At 46.1% G+C, this 26,654-nt stretch overlaps 26 non-coding genes across 26 annotated transcripts; 13 read left to right on the forward strand and 13 right to left on the reverse strand.

The window, feature by feature from the left end:
* Positions 1 to 970: 970 nt before the first annotated feature.
* TRNAR-ACG (transfer RNA arginine (anticodon ACG)) lies at positions 971 to 1,043 on the reverse strand. The gene has a single exon. It is a non-coding gene; the product is annotated as a tRNA-Arg (tRNA).
* A 774-nt stretch (positions 1,044 to 1,817) lies between these two features.
* Positions 1,818 to 1,924, forward strand: LOC146818194 (U6 spliceosomal RNA). Its single transcript, XR_014963431.1, has one exon. It is a non-coding gene; the product is annotated as a U6 spliceosomal RNA (small nuclear RNA).
* A 1,007-nt stretch (positions 1,925 to 2,931) lies between these two features.
* Positions 2,932 to 3,004, reverse strand: TRNAR-ACG (transfer RNA arginine (anticodon ACG)). Its single transcript has one exon. It is a non-coding gene; the product is annotated as a tRNA-Arg (tRNA).
* A 772-nt stretch (positions 3,005 to 3,776) lies between these two features.
* On the forward strand, positions 3,777 to 3,883 carry LOC146818196 (U6 spliceosomal RNA). Its single transcript, XR_014963432.1, has one exon. It is a non-coding gene; the product is annotated as a U6 spliceosomal RNA (small nuclear RNA).
* A 1,007-nt stretch (positions 3,884 to 4,890) lies between these two features.
* TRNAR-ACG (transfer RNA arginine (anticodon ACG)) lies at positions 4,891 to 4,963 on the reverse strand. The gene has a single exon. It is a non-coding gene; the product is annotated as a tRNA-Arg (tRNA).
* Positions 4,964 to 5,737: 774 nt separating this feature from the next.
* Positions 5,738 to 5,844, forward strand: LOC146818198 (U6 spliceosomal RNA). Its single transcript, XR_014963433.1, has one exon. It is a non-coding gene; the product is annotated as a U6 spliceosomal RNA (small nuclear RNA).
* A 1,007-nt stretch (positions 5,845 to 6,851) lies between these two features.
* Positions 6,852 to 6,924, reverse strand: TRNAR-ACG (transfer RNA arginine (anticodon ACG)). Its single transcript has one exon. It is a non-coding gene; the product is annotated as a tRNA-Arg (tRNA).
* A 774-nt stretch (positions 6,925 to 7,698) lies between these two features.
* On the forward strand, positions 7,699 to 7,805 carry LOC146818200 (U6 spliceosomal RNA). The gene has a single exon (XR_014963434.1). It is a non-coding gene; the product is annotated as a U6 spliceosomal RNA (small nuclear RNA).
* A 1,007-nt stretch (positions 7,806 to 8,812) lies between these two features.
* TRNAR-ACG (transfer RNA arginine (anticodon ACG)) lies at positions 8,813 to 8,885 on the reverse strand. The gene has a single exon. It is a non-coding gene; the product is annotated as a tRNA-Arg (tRNA).
* Positions 8,886 to 9,657: 772 nt separating this feature from the next.
* Positions 9,658 to 9,764, forward strand: LOC146818202 (U6 spliceosomal RNA). The gene has a single exon (XR_014963435.1). It is a non-coding gene; the product is annotated as a U6 spliceosomal RNA (small nuclear RNA).
* A 1,846-nt stretch (positions 9,765 to 11,610) lies between these two features.
* On the forward strand, positions 11,611 to 11,717 carry LOC146818203 (U6 spliceosomal RNA). The gene has a single exon (XR_014963436.1). It is a non-coding gene; the product is annotated as a U6 spliceosomal RNA (small nuclear RNA).
* A 997-nt stretch (positions 11,718 to 12,714) lies between these two features.
* TRNAR-ACG (transfer RNA arginine (anticodon ACG)) lies at positions 12,715 to 12,787 on the reverse strand. The gene has a single exon. It is a non-coding gene; the product is annotated as a tRNA-Arg (tRNA).
* A 774-nt stretch (positions 12,788 to 13,561) lies between these two features.
* On the forward strand, positions 13,562 to 13,668 carry LOC146818205 (U6 spliceosomal RNA). Its single transcript, XR_014963437.1, has one exon. It is a non-coding gene; the product is annotated as a U6 spliceosomal RNA (small nuclear RNA).
* Positions 13,669 to 14,675: 1,007 nt separating this feature from the next.
* On the reverse strand, positions 14,676 to 14,748 carry TRNAR-ACG (transfer RNA arginine (anticodon ACG)). The gene has a single exon. It is a non-coding gene; the product is annotated as a tRNA-Arg (tRNA).
* A 772-nt stretch (positions 14,749 to 15,520) lies between these two features.
* LOC146818207 (U6 spliceosomal RNA) lies at positions 15,521 to 15,627 on the forward strand. Its single transcript, XR_014963438.1, has one exon. It is a non-coding gene; the product is annotated as a U6 spliceosomal RNA (small nuclear RNA).
* A 1,007-nt stretch (positions 15,628 to 16,634) lies between these two features.
* Positions 16,635 to 16,707, reverse strand: TRNAR-ACG (transfer RNA arginine (anticodon ACG)). Its single transcript has one exon. It is a non-coding gene; the product is annotated as a tRNA-Arg (tRNA).
* Positions 16,708 to 17,485: 778 nt separating this feature from the next.
* LOC146818209 (U6 spliceosomal RNA) lies at positions 17,486 to 17,592 on the forward strand. Its single transcript, XR_014963439.1, has one exon. It is a non-coding gene; the product is annotated as a U6 spliceosomal RNA (small nuclear RNA).
* Positions 17,593 to 18,599: 1,007 nt separating this feature from the next.
* Positions 18,600 to 18,672, reverse strand: TRNAR-ACG (transfer RNA arginine (anticodon ACG)). Its single transcript has one exon. It is a non-coding gene; the product is annotated as a tRNA-Arg (tRNA).
* A 772-nt stretch (positions 18,673 to 19,444) lies between these two features.
* LOC146818211 (U6 spliceosomal RNA) lies at positions 19,445 to 19,551 on the forward strand. Its single transcript, XR_014963440.1, has one exon. It is a non-coding gene; the product is annotated as a U6 spliceosomal RNA (small nuclear RNA).
* A 997-nt stretch (positions 19,552 to 20,548) lies between these two features.
* Positions 20,549 to 20,621, reverse strand: TRNAR-ACG (transfer RNA arginine (anticodon ACG)). Its single transcript has one exon. It is a non-coding gene; the product is annotated as a tRNA-Arg (tRNA).
* A 770-nt stretch (positions 20,622 to 21,391) lies between these two features.
* Positions 21,392 to 21,498, forward strand: LOC146818213 (U6 spliceosomal RNA). Its single transcript, XR_014963441.1, has one exon. It is a non-coding gene; the product is annotated as a U6 spliceosomal RNA (small nuclear RNA).
* Positions 21,499 to 22,505: 1,007 nt separating this feature from the next.
* On the reverse strand, positions 22,506 to 22,578 carry TRNAR-ACG (transfer RNA arginine (anticodon ACG)). Its single transcript has one exon. It is a non-coding gene; the product is annotated as a tRNA-Arg (tRNA).
* A 772-nt stretch (positions 22,579 to 23,350) lies between these two features.
* On the forward strand, positions 23,351 to 23,457 carry LOC146818215 (U6 spliceosomal RNA). The gene has a single exon (XR_014963442.1). It is a non-coding gene; the product is annotated as a U6 spliceosomal RNA (small nuclear RNA).
* Positions 23,458 to 24,464: 1,007 nt separating this feature from the next.
* Positions 24,465 to 24,537, reverse strand: TRNAR-ACG (transfer RNA arginine (anticodon ACG)). Its single transcript has one exon. It is a non-coding gene; the product is annotated as a tRNA-Arg (tRNA).
* Positions 24,538 to 25,315: 778 nt separating this feature from the next.
* On the forward strand, positions 25,316 to 25,422 carry LOC146818217 (U6 spliceosomal RNA). The gene has a single exon (XR_014963443.1). It is a non-coding gene; the product is annotated as a U6 spliceosomal RNA (small nuclear RNA).
* A 1,007-nt stretch (positions 25,423 to 26,429) lies between these two features.
* Positions 26,430 to 26,502, reverse strand: TRNAR-ACG (transfer RNA arginine (anticodon ACG)). Its single transcript has one exon. It is a non-coding gene; the product is annotated as a tRNA-Arg (tRNA).
* Positions 26,503 to 26,654: the final 152 nt, after the last annotated feature.

The raw sequence follows: 26,654 nt of genomic DNA on the forward strand, positions 1-26,654 counted from the left end.
TGTTTTCAAGACTAATTGAAATAATAAAGCAGGTTCCAGTGCTTTCCTCCTAATATCTATTTTTCAATTTGTCTCTCCTCAACATTTTTAATGTATTTACCTCGCAGTAATGAAGGTGCACTCTATGGCCAGCTGCATTTAGCAAGGAAGCCTGCAGGACTTCTGGGACTTTTCTTTCCCTTCTTCAGCCTCCCTGTCATTATTCTTCACAACCCCCAAATCTATACTGCTGCCAGCGATGCGTTGCTTTGTGGGAAGCAAGAGAAAGAGAAGGGGAGGGCCTATGCAAATGATGGCCTCAGGGCTGTCTGGGAGTCCCTTTTTAGCAGTACTGTTAAAATCCGCCTTGCAACCAGATTGGTCGGGTAAGCTGAAAAACACCAGGCATGATTGGGCACCAGGTCCTCTAGGCCCTTGGAGGACATATCGGCGCTGCATCCCTCAGTTTCTGAGGTCCAAGAAATGTTCACCCTCCACCCTAATAGAGAGGTCGTGGCCGATCGGGGCAGAAGGGAGCAGGGCAAGATGCTCATGATCCTGCTCTAATAATGAACTGCCTTCCTCTCTCCTTACCTGTGGTTCTGCCTGGCTGCTTGGTTCCAGTTGTAGGCCTACATCCCACAGGCAATTTGCTTGTCCCTCTCACACATGTAAATGGGTCAGCACTCAAGTGCACACACCTGCCTGCACCCACAGACCCTCTCACACACACTTTTCTCAACAAGATTTTTTCCTAGTTTAGAGACTCAGAGACCCATGTTGAAATACAAAAGCAGCACACCACATGACGGCCTTCACATAGAATCCAGCAGCAAATGGGAAACTTTTAACTAGCCGTGGTCCTATTACTGCAGCCCTACCATGGAACGACTGCTGGATGAGTCCTGCTCGAGAATATTGAACCTACAACAAGTCTGAGGTAAATAAGAATTCCACAGGAATACCATAAAACAGGGACCTATGACCCTTTCGAGCCAGATAGGAGTCGAACCTACAATCTTCTGATCCGTAGTCAGACGCGTTATCCATTGCGCCACTGGCCCCATGTAGGATTACCCATACTTTTGTCCTTAAGAGGACCAGAAGTTGTGTGTGTGTGTGTGTGTGTGTGTTTTAAAACACCATTCCATCAACCTTTTTAGCCACGTTTACTTCTCACAACCAGAAGACACAAGTAAACCCACCTGACCTCCTGAAATTCTGTTCTGTCAGGTGTTCCTAACTTATACAAAGGACTTTAGGAGGACGAAGGACCTAAAAGTCAGGGGAAATGGTCCTAGGTCCAAGGAAATGTTTTAGATCAGCCTCAGTTTCTTAAATATTCTGCATTAACATCATCAGTTCCACGTCTGTGTGGAGCTGATCTTGAGGACTCCTTAATCAGCAGGCGGGTACAACAATAAAGTGTTTAATATTACAATACAGGCGAAAATTCAGACACCTTGTCATAGGCTCACCTTGTCCAGGGACCCAAGCATGCTGCCTTTCACCTCTCAGAGCCCTTCACCTAACCTACTGTGCAGCTGTCTCACCTTTAATATCACTGTTCCACAGGCAGCATGATGTCACAATGTTCCTTGTCAGTAGCCTGAACCATGAGCCTTTGCAACCCTGGCATAATCTACATACTTCCAATTGGTGAAGTCTTGGACCACAAATGCAGTGAAGAATAATGGATTGTTACTCTTCATGCATTTTTGCCCATTGGCTCAGATTTGAATGCTTACTGGCCATACGAGCATCTCTGCCAGGCCACCCTATGTCTAGAGACCGTAGATTTAGAGAGTTTATAAACATTGTAGGTTCATCAATGAAGTGTGCTCGCTTCGGCGGCACATATACTAAAATTGGAACGATACAGAGAAGATTAGCATGGCCCCTGCGCAAGGATGACACGCAAATTCGTGAAGCGTTCCATATTTTTACCAGCTTTCAGGAGAGAAATGTTCTATGTTTTCAAGACTAATTGAAATAATAAAGCAGGTTCCAGTGCTTTCCTCCTAATATCTATTTTTCAATTTGTCTCTCCTCAACATTTTTAATGTATTTACCTCGCAGTAATGAAGGTGCACTCTATGGCCAGCTGCATTTAGCAAGGAAGCCTGCAGGACTTCTGGGACTTTTCTTTCCCTTCTTCAGCCTCCCTGTCATTATTCTTCACAACCCCCAAATCTATACTGCTGCCAGCGATGCGTTGCTTTGTGGGAAGCAAGAGAAAGAGAAGGGGAGGGCCTATGCAAATGATGGCCTCAGGGCTGTCTGGGAGTCCCTTTTCAGCAGTACTGTTAAAATCCGCCTTGCAACCAGATTGGTCGGGTAAGCTGAAAAACACCAGGCATGATTGGGCACCAGGTCCTCTAGGCCCTTGGAGGACATATCGGCGCTGCATCCCTCAGTTTCTGAGGTCCAAGAAATGTTCACCCTCCACCCTAATAGAGAGGTCTTGGCCGATCGGGGCCGATCGGGGCAGAAGGGAGCAGGGCAAGATGCTCATGATCCTGCTCTAATAATGAACTGCCTTCCTCTCTCCTTACCTGTGGTTCTGCCTGGCTGCTTGGTTCCAGTTGTAGGCCTACATCCCACAGGCAATTTGCTTGTCCCTCTCACACATGTAAATGGGTCAGCACTCAAGTGCACACACCTGCCTGCACCCACAGACCCTCTCACACACACTTTTCTCAACAAGATTTTTTCCTAGTTTAGAGACTCAGAGACCCATGTTGAAATACAAAAGCAGCACACCACATGACGGCCTTCACATAGAATCCAGCAGCAAATGGGAAACTTTTAACTAGCCGTGGTCCTATTACTGCAGCCCTACCATGGAACGACTGCTGGATGAGTCCTGCTCGAGAATATTGAACCTACAACAAGTCTGAGGTAAATAAGAATTCCACAGGAATACCATAAAACAGGGACCTATGACCCTTTCGAGCCAGATAGGAGTCGAACCTACAATCTTCTGATCCGTAGTCAGACGCGTTATCCATTGCGCCACTGGCCCCATGTAGGATTACCCATACTTTTGTCCTTAAGAGGACCAGAAGTTGTGTGTGTGTGTGTGTGTGTGTTTTAAAACACCATTCCATCAACCTTTTTAGCCACGTTTACTGCTCACAACCAGAAGACACAAGTAAACCCACCTGACCTCCTGAAATTCTGTTCTGTCAGGTGTTCCTAACTTATACAAAGGACTTTAGGAGGACGAAGGACCTAAAAGTCAGGGGAAATGGTCCTAGGTCCAAGGAAATGTTTTAGATCAGCCTCAGTTTCTTAAATATTCTGCATTAACATCATCAGTTCCACGTCTGTGTGGAGCTGATCTTGAGGACTCCTTAATCAGCAGGCGGGTACAACAATAAAGTGTTTAATATTACAATACAGGCGAAAATTCAGACACCTTGTCATAGGCTCACCTTGTCCAGGGACCCAAGCATGCTGCCTTTCACCTCTCAGAGCCCTTCACCTAACCTACTGTGCAGCTGTCTCACCTTTAATATCACTGTTCCACAGGCAGCATGATGTCACAATGTTCCTTGTCAGTAGCCTGAACCATGAGCCTTTGCAACCCTGGCATAATCTACATACTTCCAATTGGTGAAGTCTTGGACCACAAATGCAGTGAAGAATAATGGATTGTTACTCTTCATGCATTTTTGCCCATTGGCTCAGATTTGAATGCTTACTGGCCATACGAGCATCTCTGCCAGGCCACCCTATGTCTAGAGACCGTAGATTTAGAGAGTTTATAAACATTGTAGGTTCATCAATGAAGTGTGCTCGCTTCGGCGGCACATATACTAAAATTGGAACGATACAGAGAAGATTAGCATGGCCCCTGCGCAAGGATGACACGCAAATTCGTGAAGCGTTCCATATTTTTACCAGCTTTCAGGAGAGAAATGTTCTATGTTTTCAAGACTAATTGAAATAATAAAGCAGGTTCCAGTGCTTTCCTCCTAATATCTATTTTTCAATTTGTCTCTCCTCAACATTTTTAATGTATTTACCTCGCAGTAATGAAGGTGCACTCTATGGCCAGCTGCATTTAGCAAGGAAGCCTGCAGGACTTCTGGGACTTTTCTTTCCCTTCTTCAGCCTCCCTGTCATTATTCTTCACAACCCCCAAATCTATACTGCTGCCAGCGATGCGTTGCTTTGTGGGAAGCAAGAGAAAGAGAAGGGGAGGGCCTATGCAAATGATGGCCTCAGGGCTGTCTGGGAGTCCCTTTTCAGCAGTACTGTTAAAATCCGCCTTGCAACCAGATTGGTCGGGTAAGCTGAAAAACACCAGGCATGATTGGGCACCAGGTCCTCTAGGCCCTTGGAGGACATATCGGCGCTGCATCCCTCAGTTTCTGAGGTCCAAGAAATGTTCACCCTCCACCCTAATAGAGAGGTCTTGGCCGATCGGGGCCGATCGGGGCAGAAGGGAGCAGGGCAAGATGCTCATGATCCTGCTCTAATAATGAACTGCCTTCCTCTCTCCTTACCTGTGGTTCTGCCTGGCTGCTTGGTTCCAGTTGTAGGCCTACATCCCACAGGCAATTTGCTTGTCCCTCTCACACATGTAAATGGGTCAGCACTCAAGTGCACACACCTGCCTGCACCCACAGACCCTCTCACACACACTTTTCTCAACAAGATTTTTTCCTAGTTTAGAGACTCAGAGACCCATGTTGAAATACAAAAGCAGCACACCACATGACGGCCTTCACATAGAATCCAGCAGCAAATGGGAAACTTTTAACTAGCCGTGGTCCTATTACTGCAGCCCTACCATGGAACGACTGCTGGATGAGTCCTGCTCGAGAATATTGAACCTACAACAAGTCTGAGGTAAATAAGAATTCCACAGGAATACCATAAAACAGGGACCTATGACCCTTTCGAGCCAGATAGGAGTCGAACCCACAATCTTCTGATCCGTAGTCAGACGCGTTATCCATTGCGCCACTGGCCCCATGTAGGATTACCCATACTTTTGTCCTTAAGAGGACCAGAAGTTGTGTGTGTGTGTGTGTGTGTGTGTTTTAAAACACCATTCCATCAACCTTTTTAGCCACGTTTACTGCTCACAACCAGAAGACACAAGTAAACCCACCTGACCTCCTGAAATTCTGTTCTGTCAGGTGTTCCTAACTTATACAAAGGACTTTAGGAGGACGAAGGACCTAAAAGTCAGGGGAAATGGTCCTAGGTCCAAGGAAATGTTTTAGATCAGCCTCAGTTTCTTAAATATTCTGCATTAACATCATCAGTTCCACGTCTGTGTGGAGCTGATCTTGAGGACTCCTTAATCAGCAGGCGGGTACAACAATAAAGTGTTTAATATTACAATACAGGCGAAAATTCAGACACCTTGTCATAGGCTCACCTTGTCCAGGGACCCAAGCATGCTGCCTTTCACCTCTCAGAGCCCTTCACCTAACCTACTGTGCAGCTGTCTCACCTTTAATATCACTGTTCCACAGGCAGCATGATGTCACAATGTTCCTTGTCAGTAGCCTGAACCATGAGCCTTTGCAACCCTGGCATAATCTACATACTTCCAATTGGTGAAGTCTTGGACCACAAATGCAGTGAAGAATAATGGATTGTTACTCTTCATGCATTTTTGCCCATTGGCTCAGATTTGAATGCTTACTGGCCATACGAGCATCTCTGCCAGGCCACCCTATGTCTAGAGACCGTAGATTTAGAGAGTTTATAAACATTGTAGGTTCATCAATGAAGTGTGCTCGCTTCGGCGGCACATATACTAAAATTGGAACGATACAGAGAAGATTAGCATGGCCCCTGCGCAAGGATGACACGCAAATTCGTGAAGCGTTCCATATTTTTACCAGCTTTCAGGAGAGAAATGTTCTATGTTTTCAAGACTAATTGAAATAATAAAGCAGGTTCCAGTGCTTTCCTCCTAATATCTATTTTTCAATTTGTCTCTCCTCAACATTTTTAATGTATTTACCTCGCAGTAATGAAGGTGCACTCTATGGCCAGCTGCATTTAGCAAGGAAGCCTGCAGGACTTCTGGGACTTTTCTTTCCCTTCTTCAGCCTCCCTGTCATTATTCTTCACAACCCCCAAATCTATACTGCTGCCAGCGATGCGTTGCTTTGTGGGAAGCAAGAGAAAGAGAAGGGGAGGGCCTATGCAAATGATGGCCTCAGGGCTGTCTGGGAGTCCCTTTTCAGCAGTACTGTTAAAATCCGCCTTGCAACCAGATTGGTCGGGTAAGCTGAAAAACACCAGGCATGATTGGGCACCAGGTCCTCTAGGCCCTTGGAGGACATATCGGCGCTGCATCCCTCAGTTTCTGAGGTCCAAGAAATGTTCACCCTCCACCCTAATAGAGAGGTCTTGGCCGATCGGGGCCGATCGGGGCAGAAGGGAGCAGGGCAAGATGCTCATGATCCTGCTCTAATAATGAACTGCCTTCCTCTCTCCTTACCTGTGGTTCTGCCTGGCTGCTTGGTTCCAGTTGTAGGCCTACATCCCACAGGCAATTTGCTTGTCCCTCTCACACATGTAAATGGGTCAGCACTCAAGTGCACACACCTGCCTGCACCCACAGACCCTCTCACACACACTTTTCTCAACAAGATTTTTTCCTAGTTTAGAGACTCAGAGACCCATGTTGAAATACAAAAGCAGCACACCACATGACGGCCTTCACATAGAATCCAGCAGCAAATGGGAAACTTTTAACTAGCCGTGGTCCTATTACTGCAGCCCTACCATGGAACGACTGCTGGATGAGTCCTGCTCGAGAATATTGAACCTACAACAAGTCTGAGGTAAATAAGAATTCCACAGGAATACCATAAAACAGGGACCTATGACCCTTTCGAGCCAGATAGGAGTCGAACCCACAATCTTCTGATCCGTAGTCAGACGCGTTATCCATTGCGCCACTGGCCCCATGTAGGATTACCCATACTTTTGTCCTTAAGAGGACCAGAAGTTGTGTGTGTGTGTGTGTGTGTGTGTTTTAAAACACCATTCCATCAACCTTTTTAGCCACGTTTACTGCTCACAACCAGAAGACACAAGTAAACCCACCTGACCTCCTGAAATTCTGTTCTGTCAGGTGTTCCTAACTTATACAAAGGACTTTAGGAGGACGAAGGACCTAAAAGTCAGGGGAAATGGTCCTAGGTCCAAGGAAATGTTTTAGATCAGCCTCAGTTTCTTAAATATTCTGCATTAACATCATCAGTTCCACGTCTGTGTGGAGCTGATCTTGAGGACTCCTTAATCAGCAGGCGGGTACAACAATAAAGTGTTTAATATTACAATACAGGCGAAAATTCAGACACCTTGTCATAGGCTCACCTTGTCCAGGGACCCAAGCATGCTGCCTTTCACCTCTCAGAGCCCTTCACCTAACCTACTGTGCAGCTGTCTCACCTTTAATATCACTGTTCCACAGGCAGCATGATGTCACAATGTTCCTTGTCAGTAGCCTGAACCATGAGCCTTTGCAACCCTGGCATAATCTACATACTTCCAATTGGTGAAGTCTTGGACCACAAATGCAGTGAAGAATAATGGATTGTTACTCTTCATGCATTTTTGCCCATTGGCTCAGATTTGAATGCTTACTGGCCATACGAGCATCTCTGCCAGGCCACCCTATGTCTAGAGACCGTAGATTTAGAGAGTTTATAAACATTGTAGGTTCATCAATGAAGTGTGCTCGCTTCGGCGGCACATATACTAAAATTGGAACGATACAGAGAAGATTAGCATGGCCCCTGCGCAAGGATGACACGCAAATTCGTGAAGCGTTCCATATTTTTACCAGCTTTCAGGAGAGAAATGTTCTATGTTTTCAAGACTAATTGAAATAATAAAGCAGGTTCCAGTGCTTTCCTCCTAATATCTATTTTTCAATTTGTCTCTCCTCAACATTTTTAATGTATTTACCTCGCAGTAATGAAGGTGCACTCTATGGCCAGCTGCATTTAGCAAGGAAGCCTGCAGGACTTCTGGGACTTTTCTTTCCCTTCTTCAGCCTCCCTGTCATTATTCTTCACAACCCCCAAATCTATACTGCTGCCAGCGATGCGTTGCTTTGTGGGAAGCAAGAGAAAGAGAAGGGGAGGGCCTATGCAAATGATGGCCTCAGGGCTGTCTGGGAGTCCCTTTTCAGCAGTACTGTTAAAATCCGCCTTGCAACCAGATTGGTCGGGTAAGCTGAAAAACACCAGGCATGATTGGGCGCCAGGTCCTCTAGGCCCTTGGAGGACATATCGGCGCTGCATCCCTCAGTTTCTGAGGTCCAAGAAATGTTCACCCTCCACCCTAATAGAGAGGTCTTGGCCGATCGGGGCCGATCGGGGCAGAAGGGAGCAGGGCAAGATGCTCATGATCCTGCTCTAATAATGAACTGCCTTCCTCTCTCCTTACCTGTGGTTCTGCCTGGCTGCTTAGTTCCAGTTGTAGGCCTACATCCCACAGGCAATTTGCTTGTCCCTCTCACACATGTAAATGGGTCAGCACTCAAGTGCACACACCTGCCTGCACCCACAGACCCTCTCACACACACTTTTCTCAACAAGATTTTTTCCTAGTTTAGAGACTCAGAGACCCATGTTGAAATACAAAAGCAGCACACCACATGACGGCCTTCACATAGAATCCAGCAGCAAATGGGAAACTTTTAACTAGCCGTGGTCCTATTACTGCAGCCCTACCATGGAACGACTGCTGGATGAGTCCTGCTCGAGAATATTGAACCTACAACAAGTCTGAGGTAAATAAGAATTCCACAGGAATACCATAAAACAGGGACCTATGACCCTTTCGAGCCAGATAGGAGTCGAACCTACAATCTTCTGATCCGTAGTCAGACGCGTTATCCATTGCGCCACTGGCCCCATGTAGGATTACCCATACTTTTGTCCTTAAGAGGACCAGAAGTTGTGTGTGTGTGTGTGTGTGTGTTTTAAAACACCATTCCATCAACCTTTTTAGCCACGTTTACTGCTCACAACCAGAAGACACAAGTAAACCCACCTGACCTCCTGAAATTCTGTTCTGTCAGGTGTTCCTAACTTATACAAAGGACTTTAGGAGGACGAAGGACCTAAAAGTCAGGGGAAATGGTCCTAGGTCCAAGGAAATGTTTTAGATCAGCCTCAGTTTCTTAAATATTCTGCATTAACATCATCAGTTCCACGTCTGTGTGGAGCTGATCTTGAGGACTCCTTAATCAGCAGGCGGGTACAACAATAAAGTGTTTAATATTACAATACAGGCGAAAATTCAGACACCTTGTCATAGGCTCACCTTGTCCAGGGACCCAAGCATGCTGCCTTTCACCTCTCAGAGCCCTTCACCTAACCTACTGTGCAGCTGTCTCACCTTTAATATCACTGTTCCACAGGCAGCATGATGTCACAATGTTCCTTGTCAGTAGCCTGAACCATGAGCCTTTGCAACCCTGGCATAATCTACATACTTCCAATTGGTGAAGTCTTGGACCACAAATGCAGTGAAGAATAATGGATTGTTACTCTTCATGCATTTTTGCCCATTGGCTCAGATTTGAATGCTTACTGGCCATACGAGCATCTCTGCCAGGCCACCCTATGTCTAGAGACCGTAGATTTAGAGAGTTTATAAACATTGTAGGTTCATCAATGAAGTGTGCTCGCTTCGGCGGCACATATACTAAAATTGGAACGATACAGAGAAGATTAGCATGGCCCCTGCGCAAGGATGACACGCAAATTCGTGAAGCGTTCCATATTTTTACCAGCTTTCAGGAGAGAAATGTTCTATGTTTTCAAGACTAATTGAAATAATAAAGCAGGTTCCAGTGCTTTCCTCCTAATATCTATTTTTCAATTTGTCTCTCCTCAACATTTTTAATGTATTTACCTCGCAGTAATGAAGGTGCACTCTATGGCCAGCTGCATTTAGCAAGGAAGCCTGCAGGACTTCTGGGACTTTTCTTTCCCTTCTTCAGCCTCCCTGTCATTATTCTTCACAACCCCCAAATCTATACTGCTGCCAGCGATGCGTTGCTTTGTGGGAAGCAAGAGAAAGAGAAGGGGAGGGCCTATGCAAATGATGGCCTCAGGGCTGTCTGGGAGTCCCTTTTCAGCAGTACTGTTAAAATCCGCCTTGCAACCAGATTGGTCGGGTAAGCTGAAAAACACCAGGCATGATTGGGCACCAGGTCCTCTAGGCCCTTGGAGGACATATCGGCGCTGCATCCCTCAGTTTCTGAGGTCCAAGAAATGTTCACCCTCCACCCTAATAGAGAGGTCTTGGCCGATCGGGGCCGATCGGGGCAGAAGGGAGCAGGGCAAGATGCTCATGATCCTGCTCTAATAATGAACTGCCTTCCTCTCTCCTTACCTGTGGTTCTGCCTGGCTGCTTGGTTCCAGTTGTAGGCCTACATCCCACAGGCAATTTGCTTGTCCCTCTCACACATGTAAATGGGTCAGCACTCAAGTGCACACACCTGCCTGCACCCACAGACCCTCTCACACACACTTTTCTCAACAAGATTTTTTCCTAGTTTAGAGACTCAGAGACCCATGTTGAAATACAAAAGCAGCACACCACATGACGGCCTTCACATAGAATCCAGCAGCAAATGGGAAACTTTTAACTAGCCGTGGTCCTATTACTGCAGCCCTACCATGGAACGACTGCTGGATGAGTCCTGCTCGAGAATATTGAACCTACAACAAGTCTGAGGTAAATAAGAATTCCACATGAATACCATAAAACAGGGACCTATGACCCTTTCGAGCCAGATAGGAGTCGAACCTACAATCTTCTGATCCGTAGTCAGACTCGTTATCCATTGCGCCACTGGCCCCATGTAGGATTACCCATACTTTTGTCCTTAAGAGGACCAGAAGTTGTGTGTGTGTGTGTGTTTTAAAACACCATTCCATCAACCTTTTTAGCCACGTTTACTGCTCACAACCAGAAGACACAAGTAAACCCACCTGACCTCCTGAAATTCTGTTCTGTCAGGTGTTCCTAACTTATACAAAGGACTTTAGGAGGACGAAGGACCTAAAAGTCAGGGGAAATGGTCCTAGGTCCAAGGAAATGTTTTAGATCAGCCTCAGTTTCTTAAATATTCTGCATTAACATCATCAGTTCCACGTCTGTGTGGAGCTGATCTTGAGGACTCCTTAATCAGCAGGTGGGTACAACAATAAAGTGTTTAATATTACAATACAGGCGAAAATTCAGACACCTTGTCATAGGCTCACCTTGTCCAGGGACCCAAGCATGCTGCCTTTCACCTCTCAGAGCCCTTCACCTAACCTACTGTGCAGCTGTCTCACCTTTAATATCACTGTTCCACAGGCAGCATGATGTCACAATGTTCCTTGTCAGTAGCCTGAACCATGAGCCTTTGCAACCCTGGCATAATCTACATACTTCCAATTGGTGAAGTCTTGGACCACAAATGCAGTGAAGAATAATGGATTGTTACTCTTCATGCATTTTTGCCCATTGGCTCAGATTTGAATGCTTACTGGCCATACGAGCATCTCTGCCAGGCCACCCTATGTCTAGAGACCGTAGATTTAGAGAGTTTATAAACATTGTAGGTTCATCAATGAAGTGTGCTCGCTTCGGCGGCACATATACTAAAATTGGAACGATACAGAGAAGATTAGCATGGCCCCTGCGCAAGGATGACACGCAAATTCGTGAAGCGTTCCATATTTTTACCAGCTTTCAGGAGAGAAATGTTCTATGTTTTCAAGACTAATTGAAATAATAAAGCAGGTTCCAGTGCTTTCCTCCTAATATCTATTTTTCAATTTGTCTCTCCTCAACATTTTTAATGTATTTACCTCGCAGTAATGAAGGTGCACTCTATGGCCAGCTGCATTTAGCAAGGAAGCCTGCAGGACTTCTGGGACTTTTCTTTCCCTTCTTCAGCCTCCCTGTCATTATTCTTCACAACCCCCAAATCTATACTGCTGCCAGCGATGCGTTGCTTTGTGGGAAGCAAGAGAAAGAGAAGGGGAGGGCCTATGCAAATGATGGCCTCAGGGCTGTCTGGGAGTCCCTTTTTAGCAGTACTGTTAAAATCCGCCTTGCAACCAGATTGGTCGGGTAAGCTGAAAAACACCAGGCATGATTGGGCACCAGGTCCTCTAGGCCCTTGGAGGACATATCGGCGCTGCATCCCTCAGTTTCTGAGGTCCAAGAAATGTTCACCCTCCACCCTAATAGAGAGGTCGTGGCCGATCGGGGCAGAAGGGAGCAGGGCAAGATGCTCATGATCCTGCTCTAATAATGAACTGCCTTCCTCTCTCCTTACCTGTGGTTCTGCCTGGCTGCTTGGTTCCAGTTGTAGGCCTACATCCCACAGGCAATTTGCTTGTCCCTCTCACACATGTAAATGGGTCAGCACTCAAGTGCACACACCTGCCTGCACCCACAGACCCTCTCACACACACTTTTCTCAACAAGATTTTTTCCTAGTTTAGAGACTCAGAGACCCATGTTGAAATACAAAAGCAGCACACCACATGACGGCCTTCACATAGAATCCAGCAGCAAATGGGAAACTTTTAACTAGCCGTGGTCCTATTACTGCAGCCCTACCATGGAACGACTGCTGGATGAGTCCTGCTCGAGAATATTGAACCTACAACAAGTCTGAGGTAAATAAGAATTCCACAGGAATACCATAAAACAGGGACCTATGACCCTTTCGAGCCAGATAGGAGTCGAACCTACAATCTTCTGATCCGTAGTCAGACGCGTTATCCATTGCGCCACTGGCCCCATGTAGGATTACCCATACTTTTGTCCTTAAGAGGACCAGAAGTTGTGTGTGTGTGTGTGTGTGTGTGTTTTAAAACACCATTCCATCAACCTTTTTAGCCACGTTTACTGCTCACAACCAGAAGACACAAGTAAACCCACCTGACCTCCTGAAATTCTGTTCTGTCAGGTGTTCCTAACTTATACAAAGGACTTTAGGAGGACGAAGGACCTAAAAGTCAGGGGAAATGGTCCTAGGTCCAAGGAAATGTTTTAGATCAGCCTCAGTTTCTTAAATATTCTGCATTAACATCATCAGTTCCACGTCTGTGTGGAGCTGATCTTGAGGACTCCTTAATCAGCAGGCGGGTACAACAATAAAGTGTTTAATATTACAATACAGGCGAAAATTCAGACACCTTGTCATAGGCTCACCTTGTCCAGGGACCCAAGCATGCTGCCTTTCACCTCTCAGAGCCCTTCACCTAACCTACTGTGCAGCTGTCTCACCTTTAATATCACTGTTCCACAGGCAGCATGATGTCACAATGTTCCTTGTCAGTAGCCTGAACCATGAGCCTTTGCAACCCTGGCATAATCTACATACTTCCAATTGGTGAAGTCTTGGACCACAAATGCAGTGAAGAATAATGGATTGTTACTCTTCATGCATTTTTGCCCATTGGCTCAGATTTGAATGCTTACTGGCCATACGAGCATCTCTGCCAGGCCACCCTATGTCTAGAGACCGTAGATTTAGAGAGTTTATAAACATTGTAGGTTCATCAATGAAGTGTGCTCGCTTCGGCGGCACATATACTAAAATTGGAACGATACAGAGAAGATTAGCATGGCCCCTGCGCAAGGATGACACGCAAATTCGTGAAGCGTTCCATATTTTTACCAGCTTTCAGGAGAGAAATGTTCTATGTTTTCAAGACTAATTGAAATAATAAAGCAGGTTCCAGTGCTTTCCTCCTAATATCTATTTTTCAATTTGTCTCTCCTCAACATTTTTAATGTATTTACCTCGCAGTAATGAAGGTGCACTCTATGGCCAGCTGCATTTAGCAAGGAAGCCTGCAGGACTTCTGGGACTTTTCTTTCCCTTCTTCAGCCTCCCTGTCATTATTCTTCACAACCCCCAAATCTATACTGCTGCCAGCGATGCGTTGCTTTGTGGGAAGCAAGAGAAAGAGAAGGGGAGGGCCTATGCAAATGATGGCCTCAGGGCTGTCTGGGAGTCCCTTTTCAGCAGTACTGTTAAAATCCGCCTTGCAACCAGATTGGTCGGGTAAGCTGAAAAACACCAGGCATGATTGGGCACCAGGTCCTCTAGGCCCTTGGAGGACATATCGGCGCTGCATCCCTCAGTTTCTGAGGTCCAAGAAATGTTCACCCTCCACCCTAATAGAGAGGTCTTGGCCGATCGGGGCCGATCGGGGCAGAAGGGAGCAGGGCAAGATGCTCATGATCCTGCTCTAATAATGAACTGCCTTCCTCTCTCCTTACCTGTGGTTCTGCCTGGCTGCTTGGTTCCAGTTGTAGGCCTACATCCCACAGGCAATTTGCTTGTCCCTCTCACACATGTAAATGGGTCAGCACTCAAGTGCACACACCTGCCTGCACCCACAGACCCTCTCACACACACTTTTCTCAACAAGATTTTTTCCTAGTTTAGAGACTCAGAGACCCATGTTGAAATACAAAAGCAGCACACCACATGACGGCCTTCACATAGAATCCAGCAGCAAATGGGAAACTTTTAACTAGCCGTGGTCCTATTACTGCAGCCCTACCATGGAACGACTGCTGGATGAGTCCTGCTCGAGAATATTGAACCTACAACAAGTCTGAGGTAAATAAGAATTCCACAGGAATACCATAAAACAGGGACCTATGACCCTTTCGAGCCAGATAGGAGTCGAACCTACAATCTTCTGATCCGTAGTCAGACGCGTTATCCATTGCGCCACTGGCCCCATGTAGGATTACCCATACTTTTGTCCTTAAGAGGACCAGAAGTTGTGTGTGTGTGTGTGTGTGTGTTTTAAAACACCATTCCATCAACCTTTTTAGCCACGTTTACTGCTCACAACCAGAAGACACAAGTAAACCCACCTGACCTCCTGAAATTCTGTTCTGTCAGGTGTTCCTAACTTATACAAAGGACTTTAGGAGGACGAAGGACCTAAAAGTCAGGGGAAATGGTCCTAGGTCCAAGGAAATGTTTTAGATCAGCCTCAGTTTCTTAAATATTCTGCATTAACATCATCAGTTCCACGTCTGTGTGGAGCTGATCTTGAGGACTCCTTAATCAGCAGGCGGGTACAACAATAAAGTGTTTAATATTACAATACAGGCGAAAATTCAGACACCTTGTCATAGGCTCACCTTGTCCAGGGACCCAAGCATGCTGCCTTTCACCTCTCAGAGCCCTTCACCTAACCTACTGTGCAGCTGTCTCACCTTTAATATCACTGTTCCACAGGCAGCATGATGTCACAATGTTCCTTGTCAGTAGCCTGAACCATGAGCCTTTGCAACCCTGGCATAATCTACATACTTCCAATTGGTGAAGTCTTGGACCACAAATGCAGTGAAGAATAATGGATTGTTACTCTTCATGCATTTTTGCCCATTGGCTCAGATTTGAATGCTTACTGGCCATACGAGCATCTCTGCCAGGCCACCCTATGTCTAGAGACCGTAGATTTAGAGAGTTTATAAACATTGTAGGTTCATCAATGAAGTGTGCTCGCTTCGGCGGCACATATACTAAAATTGGAACGATACAGAGAAGATTAGCATGGCCCCTGCGCAAGGATGACACGCAAATTCGTGAAGCGTTCCATATTTTTACCAGCTTTCAGGAGAGAAATGTTCTATGTTTTCAAGACTAATTGAAATAATAAAGCAGGTTCCAGTGCTTTCCTCCTAATATCTATTTTTCAATTTGTCTCTCCTCAACATTTTTAATGTATTTACCTCGCAGTAATGAAGGTGCACTCTATGGCCAGCTGCATTTAGCAAGGAAGCCTGCAGGACTTCTGGGACTTTTCTTTCCCTTCTTCAGCCTCCCTGTCATTATTCTTCACAACCCCCAAATCTATACTGCTGCCAGCGATGCGTTGCTTTGTGGGAAGCAAGAGAAAGAGAAGGGGAGGGCCTATGCAAATGATGGCCTCAGGGCTGTCTGGGAGTCCCTTTTCAGCAGTACTGTTAAAATCCGCCTTGCAACCAGATTGGTCGGGTAAGCTGAAAAACACCAGGCATGATTGGGCACCAGGTCCTCTAGGCCCTTGGAGGACATATCGGCGCTGCATCCCTCAGTTTCTGAGGTCCAAGAAATGTTCACCCTCCACCCTAATAGAGAGGTCTTGGCCGATCGTGGCCGATCGGGGCAGAAGGGAGCAGGGCAAGATGCTCATGATCCTGCTCTAATAATGAACTGCCTTCCTCTCTCCTTACCTGTGGTTCTGCCTGGCTGCTTGGTTCCAGTTGTAGGCCTACATCCCACAGGCAATTTGCTTGTCCCTCTCACACATGTAAATGGGTCAGCACTCAAGTGCACACACCTGCCTGCACCCACAGACCCTCTCACACACACTTTTCTCAACAAGATTTTTTCCTAGTTTAGAGACTCAGAGACCCATGTTGAAATACAAAAGCAGCACACCACATGACGGCCTTCACATAGAATCCAGCAGCAAATGGGAAACTTTTAACTAGCCGTGGTCCTATTACTGCAGCCCTACCATGGAACGACTGCTGGATGAGTCCTGCTCGAGAATATTGAACCTACAACAAGTCTGAGGTAAATAAGAATTCCACAGGAATACCATAAAACAGGGACCTATGACCCTTTCGAGCCAGATAGGAGTCGAACCCACAATCTTCTGATCCGTAGTCAGACGCGTTATCCATTGCGCCACTGGCCCCATGTAGGATTACCCATACTTTTGTCCTTAAGAGGACCAGAAGTTGTGTGTGTGTGTGTGTGTGTGTGTGTGTTTTAAAACACCATTCCATCAACCTTTTTAGCCACGTTTACTGCTCACAACCAGAAGACACAAGTAAACCCACCTGACCTCCTGAAATTCTGTTCTGTCAGGTGTTCCTAACTTATACAAAGGACTTTAGGAGGACGAAGGACCTAAAAGTCAGGGGAAATGGTCCTAGGTCCAAGGAAATGTTTTAGATCAGCCTCAGTTTCTTAAATATTCTGCATTAACATCATCAGTTCCACGTCTGTGTGGAGCTGATCTTGAGGACTCCTTAATCAGCAGGCGGGTACAACAATAAAGTGTTTAATATTACAATACAGGCGAAAATTCAGACACCTTGTCATAGGCTCACCTTGTCCAGGGACCCAAGCATGCTGCCTTTCACCTCTCAGAGCCCTTCACCTAACCTACTGTGCAGCTGTCTCACCTTTAATATCACTGTTCCACAGGCAGCATGATGTCACAATGTTCCTTGTCAGTAGCCTGAACCATGAGCCTTTGCAACCCTGGCATAATCTACATACTTCCAATTGGTGAAGTCTTGGACCACAAATGCAGTGAAGAATAATGGATTGTTACTCTTCATGCATTTTTGCCCAATGGCTCAGATTTGAATGCTTACTGGCCATACGAGCATCTCTGCCAGGCCACCCTATGTCTAGAGACCGTAGATTTAGAGAGTTTATAAACATTGTAGGTTCATCAATGAAGTGTGCTCGCTTCGGCGGCACATATACTAAAATTGGAACGATACAGAGAAGATTAGCATGGCCCCTGCGCAAGGATGACACGCAAATTCGTGAAGCGTTCCATATTTTTACCAGCTTTCAGGAGAGAAATGTTCTATGTTTTCAAGACTAATTGAAATAATAAAGCAGGTTCCAGTGCTTTCCTCCTAATATCTATTTTTCAATTTGTCTCTCCTCAACATTTTTAATGTATTTACCTCGCAGTAATGAAGGTGCACTCTATGGCCAGCTGCATTTAGCAAGGAAGCCTGCAGGACTTCTGGGACTTTTCTTTCCCTTCTTCAGCCTCCCTGTCATTATTCTTCACAACCCCCAAATCTATACTGCTGCCAGCGATGCGTTGCTTTGTGGGAAGCAAGAGAAAGAGAAGGGGAGGGCCTATGCAAATGATGGCCTCAGGGCTGTCTGGGAGTCCCTTTTCAGCAGTACTGTTAAAATCCGCCTTGCAACCAGATTGGTCGGGTAAGCTGAAAAACACCAGGCATGATTGGGCGCCAGGTCCTCTAGGCCCTTGGAGGACATATCGGCGCTGCATCCCTCAGTTTCTGAGGTCCAAGAAATGTTCACCCTCCACCCTAATAGAGAGGTCTTGGCCGATCGGGGCCGATCGGGGCAGAAGGGAGCAGGGCAAGATGCTCATGATCCTGCTCTAATAATGAACTGCCTTCCTCTCTCCTTACCTGTGGTTCTGCCTGGCTGCTTGGTTCCAGTTGTAGGCCTACATCCCACAGGCAATTTGCTTGTCCCTCTCACACATGTAAATGGGTCAGCACTCAAGTGCACACACCTGCCTGCACCCACAGACCCTCTCACACACACTTTTCTCAACAAGATTTTTTCCTAGTTTAGAGACTCAGAGACCCATGTTGAAATACAAAAGCAGCACACCACATGACGGCCTTCACATAGAATCCAGCAGCAAATGGGAAACTTTTAACTAGCCGTGGTCCTATTACTGCAGCCCTACCATGGAACGACTGCTGGATGAGTCCTGCTCGAGAATATTGAACCTACAACAAGTCTGAGGTAAATAAGAATTCCACAGGAATACCATAAAACAGGGACCTATGACCCTTTCGAGCCAGATAGGAGTCGAACCTACAATCTTCTGATCCGTAGTCAGACGCGTTATCCATTGCGCCACTGGCCCCATGTAGGATTACCCATACTTTTGTCCTTAAGAGGACCAGAAGTTGTGTGTGTGTGTGTGTGTGTGTTTTAAAACACCATTCCATCAACCTTTTTAGCCACGTTTACTGCTCACAACCAGAAGACACAAGTAAACCCACCTGACCTCCTGAAATTCTGTTCTGTCAGGTGTTCCTAACTTATACAAAGGACTTTAGGAGGACGAAGGACCTAAAAGTCAGGGGAAATGGTCCTAGGTCCAAGGAAATGTTTTAGATCAGCCTCAGTTTCTTAAATATTCTGCATTAACATCATCAGTTCCACGTCTGTGTGGAGCTGATCTTGAGGACTCCTTAATCAGCAGGCGGGTACAACAATAAAGTGTTTAATATTACAATACAGGCGAAAATTCAGACACCTTGTCATAGGCTCACCTTGTCCAGGGACCCAAGCATGCTGCCTTTCACCTCTCAGAGCCCTTCACCTAACCTACTGTGCAGCTGTCTCACCTTTAATATCACTGTTCCACAGGCAGCATGATGTCACTATGTTCCTTGTCAGTAGCCTGAACCATGAGCCTTTGCAACCCTGGCATAATCTACATACTTCCAATTGGTGAAGTCTTGGACCACAAATGCAGTGAAGAATAATGGATTGTTACTCTTCATGCATTTTTGCCCATTGGCTCAGATTTGAATGCTTACTGGCCATACGAGCATCTCTGCCAGGCCACCCTATGTCTAGAGACCGTAGATTTAGAGAGTTTATAAACATTGTAGGTTCATCAATGAAGTGTGCTCGCTTCGGCGGCACATATACTAAAATTGGAACGATACAGAGAAGATTAGCATGGCCCCTGCGCAAGGATGACACGCAAATTCGTGAAGCGTTCCATATTTTTACCAGCTTTCAGGAGAGAAATGTTCTATGTTTTCAAGACTAATTGAAATAATAAAGCAGGTTCCAGTGCTTTCCTCCTAATATCTATTTTTCAATTTGTCTCTCCTCAACATTTTTAATGTATTTACCTCGCAGTAATGAAGGTGCACTCTATGGCCAGCTGCATTTAGCAAGGAAGCCTGCAGGACTTCTGGGACTTTTCTTTCCCTTCTTCAGCCTCCCTGTCATTATTCTTCACAACCCCCAAATCTATACTGCTGCCAGCGATGCGTTGCTTTGTGGGAAGCAAGAGAAAGAGAAGGGGAGGGCCTATGCAAATGATGGCCTCAGGGCTGTCTGGGAGTCCCTTTTTAGCAGTACTGTTAAAATCCGCCTTGCAACCAGATTGGTCGGGTAAGCTGAAAAACACCAGGCATGATTGGGCACCAGGTCCTCTAGGCCCTTGGAGGACATATCGGCGCTGCATCCCTCAGTTTCTGAGGTCCAAGAAATGTTCACCCTCCACCCTAATAGAGAGGTCGTGGCCGATCGGGGCAGAAGGGAGCAGGGCAAGATGCTCATGATCCTGCTCTAATAATGAACTGCCTTCCTCTCTCCTTACCTGTGGTTCTGCCTGGCTGCTTGGTTCCAGTTGTAGGCCTACATCCCACAGGCAATTTGCTTGTCCCTCTCACACATGTAAATGGGTCAGCACTCAAGTGCACACACCTGCCTGCACCCACAGACCCTCTCACACACACTTTTCTCAACAAGATTTTTTCCTAGTTTAGAGACTCAGAGACCCATGTTGAAATACAAAAGCAGCACACCACATGACGGCCTTCACATAGAATCCAGCAGCAAATGGGAAACTTTTAACTAGCCGTGGTCCTATTACTGCAGCCCTACCATGGAACGACTGCTGGATGAGTCCTGCTCGAGAATATTGAACCTACAACAAGTCTGAGGTAAATAAGAATTCCACAGGAATACCATAAAACAGGGACCTATGACCCTTTCGAGCCAGATAGGAGTCGAACCTACAATCTTCTGATCCGTAGTCAGACGCGTTATCCATTGCGCCACTGGCCCCATGTAGGATTACCCATACTTTTGTCCTTAAGAGGACCAGAAGTTGTGTGTGTGTGTGTGTGTGTTTTAAAACACCATTCCATCAACCTTTTTAGCCACGTTTACTGCTCACAACCAGAAGACACAAGTAAACCCACCTGACCTCCTGAAATTCTGTTCTGTCAGGTGTTCCTAACTTATACAAAGGACTTTAGGAGGACGAAGGACCTAAAAGTCAGGGGAAATGGTCCTAGGTCCAAGGAAATGTTTTAGATCAGCCTCAGTTTCTTAAATATTCTGCATTAACATCATCAGTTCCACGTCTGTGTGGAGCTGATCTTGAGGACTCCTTAATCAGCAGGCGGGTACAACAATAAAGTGTTTAATATTACAATACAGGCGAAAATTCAGACACCTTGTCATAGGCTCACCTTGTCCAGGGACCCAAGCATGCTGCCTTTCACCTCTCAGAGCCCTTCACCTAACCTACTGTGCAGCTGTCTCACCTTTAATATCACTGTTCCACAGGCAGCATGATGTCACAATGTTCCTTGTCAGTAGCCTGAACCATGAGCCTTTGCAACCCTGGCATAATCTACATACTTCCAATTGGTGAAGTCTTGGACCACAAATGCAGTGAAGAATAATGGATTGTTACTCTTCATGCATTTTTGCCCATTGGCTCAGATTTGAATGCTTACTGGCCATACGAGCATCTCTGCCAGGCCACCCTATGTCTAGAGACCGTAGATTTAGAGAGTTTATAAACATTGTAGGTTCATCAATGAAGTGTGCTCGCTTCGGCGGCACATATACTAAAATTGGAACGATACAGAGAAGATTAGCATGGCCCCTGCGCAAGGATGACACGCAAATTCGTGAAGCGTTCCATATTTTTACCAGCTTTCAGGAGAGAAATGTTCTATGTTTTCAAGACTAATTGAAATAATAAAGCAGGTTCCAGTGCTTTCCTCCTAATATCTATTTTTCAATTTGTCTCTCCTCAACATTTTTAATGTATTTACCTCGCAGTAATGAAGGTGCACTCTATGGCCAGCTGCATTTAGCAAGGAAGCCTGCAGGACTTCTGGGACTTTTCTTTCCCTTCTTCAGCCTCCCTGTCATTATTCTTCACAACCCCCAAATCTATACTGCTGCCAGCGATGCGTTGCTTTGTGGGAAGCAAGAGAAAGAGAAGGGGAGGGCCTATGCAAATGATGGCCTCAGGGCTGTCTGGGAGTCCCTTTTCAGCAGTACTGTTAAAATCCGCCTTGCAACCAGATTGGTCGGGTAAGCTGAAAAACACCAGGCATGATTGGGCACCAGGTCCTCTAGGCCCTTGGAGGACATATCGGCGCTGCATCCCTCAGTTTCTGAGGTCCAAGAAATGTTCACCCTCCACCCTAATAGAGAGGTCTTGGCCGATCGGGGCCGATCGGGGCAGAAGGGAGCAGGGCAAGATGCTCATGATCCTGCTCTAATAATGAACTGCCTTCCTCTCTCCTTACCTGTGGTTCTGCCTGGCTGCTTGGTTCCAGTTGTAGGCCTACATCCCACAGGCAATTTGCTTGTCCCTCTCACACATGTAAATGGGTCAGCACTCAAGTGCACACACCTGCCTGCACCCACAGACCCTCTCACACACACTTTTCTCAACAAGATTTTTTCCTAGTTTAGAGACTCAGAGACCCATGTTGAAATACAAAAGCAGCACACCACATGACGGCCTTCACATAGAATCCAGCAGCAAATGGGAAACTTTTAACTAGCCGTGGTCCTATTACTGCAGCCCTACCATGGAACGACTGCTGGATGAGTCCTGCTCGAGAATATTGAACCTACAACAAGTCTGAGGTAAATAAGAATTCCACAGGAATACCATAAAACAGGGACCTATGACCCTTTCGAGCCAGATAGGAGTCGAACCTACAATCTTCTGATCCGTAGTCAGACGCGTTATCCATTGCGCCACTGGCCCCATGTAGGATTACCCATACTTTTGTCCTTAAGAGGACCAGAAGTTGTGTGTGTGTGTGTGTGTGTGTTTTAAAACACCATTCCATCAACCTTTTTAGCCACGTTTACTGCTCACAACCAGAAGACACAAGTAAACCCACCTGACCTCCTGAAATTCTGTTCTGTCAGGTGTTCCTAACTTATACAAAGGACTTTAGGAGGACGAAGGACCTAAAAGTCAGGGGAAATGGTCCTAGGTCCAAGGAAATGTTTTAGATCAGCCTCAGTTTCTTAAATATTCTGCATTAACATCATCAGTTCCACGTCTGTGTGGAGCTGATCTTGAGGACTCCTTAATCAGCAGGCGGGTACAACAATAAAGTGTTTAATATTACAATACAGGCGAAAATTCAGACACCTTGTCATAGGCTCACCTTGTCCAGGGACCCAAGCATGCTGCCTTTCACCTCTCAGAGCCCTTCACCTAACCTACTGTGCAGCTGTCTCACCTTTAATATCACTGTTCCACAGGCAGCATGATGTCACAATGTTCCTTGTCAGTAGCCTGAACCATGAGCCTTTGCAACCCTGGCATAATCTACATACTTCCAATTGGTGAAGTCTTGGACCACAAATGCAGTGAAGAATAATGGATTGTTACTCTTCATGCATTTTTGCCCATTGGCTCAGATTTGAATGCTTACTGGCCATACGAGCATCTCTGCCAGGCCACCCTATGTCTAGAGACCGTAGATTTAGAGAGTTTATAAACATTGTAGGTTCATCAATGAAGTGTGCTCGCTTCGGCGGCACATATACTAAAATTGGAACGATACAGAGAAGATTAGCATGGCCCCTGCGCAAGGATGACACGCAAATTCGTGAAGCGTTCCATATTTTTACCAGCTTTCAGGAGAGAAATGTTCTATGTTTTCAAGACTAATTGAAATAATAAAGCAGGTTCCAGTGCTTTCCTCCTAATATCTATTTTTCAATTTGTCTCTCCTCAACATTTTTAATGTATTTACCTCGCAGTAATGAAGGTGCACTCTATGGCCAGCTGCATTTAGCAAGGAAGCCTGCAGGACTTCTGGGACTTTTCTTTCCCTTCTTCAGCCTCCCTGTCATTATTCTTCACAACCCCCAAATCTATACTGCTGCCAGCGATGCGTTGCTTTGTGGGAAGCAAGAGAAAGAGAAGGGGAGGGCCTATGCAAATGATGGCCTCAGGGCTGTCTGGGAGTCCCTTTTCAGCAGTACTGTTAAAATCCGCCTTGCAACCAGATTGGTCGGGTAAGCTGAAAAACACCAGGCATGATTGGGCACCAGGTCCTCTAGGCCCTTGGAGGACATATCGGCGCTGCATCCCTCAGTTTCTGAGGTCCAAGAAATGTTCACCCTCCACCCTAATAGAGAGGTCTTGGCCGATCGTGGCCGATCGGGGCAGAAGGGAGCAGGGCAAGATGCTCATGATCCTGCTCTAATAATGAACTGCCTTCCTCTCTCCTTACCTGTGGTTCTGCCTGGCTGCTTGGTTCCAGTTGTAGGCCTACATCCCACAGGCAATTTGCTTGTCCCTCTCACACATGTAAATGGGTCAGCACTCAAGTGCACACACCTGCCTGCACCCACAGACCCTCTCACACACACTTTTCTCAACAAGATTTTTTCCTAGTTTAGAGACTCAGAGACCCATGTTGAAATACAAAAGCAGCACACCACATGACGGCCTTCACATAGAATCCAGCAGCAAATGGGAAACTTTTAACTAGCCGTGGTCCTATTACTGCAGCCCTACCATGGAACGACTGCTGGATGAGTCCTGCTCGAGAATATTGAACCTACAACAAGTCTGAGGTAAATAAGAATTCCACAGGAATACCATAAAACAGGGACCTATGACCCTTTCGAGCCAGATAGGAGTCGAACCCACAATCTTCTGATCCGTAGTCAGACGCGTTATCCATTGCGCCACTGGCCCCATGTAGGATTACCCATACTTTTGTCCTTAAGAGGACCAGAAGTTGTGTGTGTGTGTGTGTGTGTGTGTGTGTTTTAAAACACCATTCCATCAACCTTTTTAGCCACGTTTACTGCTCACAACCAGAAGACACAAGTAAACCCACCTGACCTCCTGAAATTCTGTTCTGTCAGGTGTTCCTAACTTATACAAAGGACTTTAGGAGGACGAAGGACCTAAAAGTCAGGGGAAATGGTCCTAGGTCCAAGGAAATGTTTTAGATCAGCCTCAGTTTCTTAAATATTCTGCATTAACATCATCAGTTCCACGTCTGTGTGGAGCTGATCTTGAGGACTCCTTAATCAGCAGGCGGGTACAACAATAAAGTGTTTAATATTACAATACAGGCGAAAATTCAGACACCTTGTCATAGGCTCACCTTGTCCAGGGACCCAAGCATGCTGCCTTTCACCTCTCAGAGCCCTTCACCTAACCTACTGTGCAGCTGTCTCACCTTTAATATCACTGTTCCACAGGCAGCATGATGTCACAATGTTCCTTGTCAGTAGCCTGAACCATGAGCCTTTGCAACCCTGGCATAATCTACATACTTCCAATTGGTGAAGTCTTGGACCACAAATGCAGTGAAGAATAATGGATTGTTACTCTTCATGCATTTTTGCCCAATGGCTCAGATTTGAATGCTTACTGGCCATACGAGCATCTCTGCCAGGCCACCCTATGTCTAGAGACCGTAGATTTAGAGAGTTTATAAACATTGTAGGTTCATCAATGAAGTGTGCTCGCTTCGGCGGCACATATACTAAAATTGGAACGATACAGAGAAGATTAGCATGGCCCCTGCGCAAGGATGACACGCAAATTCGTGAAGCGTTCCATATTTTTACCAGCTTTCAGGAGAGAAATGTTCTATGTTTTCAAGACTAATTGAAATAATAAAGCAGGTTCCAGTGCTTTCCTCCTAATATCTATTTTTCAATTTGTCTCTCCTCAACATTTTTAATGTATTTACCTCGCAGTAATGAAGGTGCACTCTATGGCCAGCTGCATTTAGCAAGGAAGCCTGCAGGACTTCTGGGACTTTTCTTTCCCTTCTTCAGCCTCCCTGTCATTATTCTTCACAACCCCCAAATCTATACTGCTGCCAGCGATGCGTTGCTTTGTGGGAAGCAAGAGAAAGAGAAGGGGAGGGCCTATGCAAATGATGGCCTCAGGGCTGTCTGGGAGTCCCTTTTCAGCAGTACTGTTAAAATCCGCCTTGCAACCAGATTGGTCGGGTAAGCTGAAAAACACCAGGCATGATTGGGCGCCAGGTCCTCTAGGCCCTTGGAGGACATATCGGCGCTGCATCCCTCAGTTTCTGAGGTCCAAGAAATGTTCACCCTCCACCCTAATAGAGAGGTCTTGGCCGATCGGGGCCGATCGGGGCAGAAGGGAGCAGGGCAAGATGCTCATGATCCTGCTCTAATAATGAACTGCCTTCCTCTCTCCTTACCTGTGGTTCTGCCTGGCTGCTTGGTTCCAGTTGTAGGCCTACATCCCACAGGCAATTTGCTTGTCCCTCTCACACATGTAAATGGGTCAGCACTCAAGTGCACACACCTGCCTGCACCCACAGACCCTCTCACACACACTTTTCTCAACAAGATTTTTTCCTAGTTTAGAGACTCAGAGACCCATGTTGAAATACAAAAGCAGCACACCACATGACGGCCTTCACATAGAATCCAGCAGCAAATGGGAAACTTTTAACTAGCCGTGGTCCTATTACTGCAGCCCTACCATGGAACGACTGCTGGATGAGTCCTGCTCGAGAATATTGAACCTACAACAAGTCTGAGGTAAATAAGAATTCCACAGGAATACCATAAAACAGGGACCTATGACCCTTTCGAGCCAGATAGGAGTCGAACCTACAATCTTCTGATCCGTAGTCAGACGCGTTATCCATTGCGCCACTGGCCCCATGTAGGATTACCCATACTTTTGTCCTTAAGAGGACCAGAAGTTGTGTGTGTGTGTGTGTGTGTGTTTTAAAACACCATTCCATCAACCTTTTTAGCCACGTTTACTGCTCACAACCAGAAGACACAAGTAAACCCACCTGACCTCCTGAA

The sequence above is a fragment of the Triturus cristatus genome, chromosome 6, assembly GCF_964204655.1.
Source record: "Triturus cristatus chromosome 6, aTriCri1.1, whole genome shotgun sequence".
In the NCBI taxonomy this organism is placed as follows: domain Eukaryota; kingdom Metazoa; phylum Chordata; class Amphibia; order Caudata; family Salamandridae; genus Triturus; species Triturus cristatus.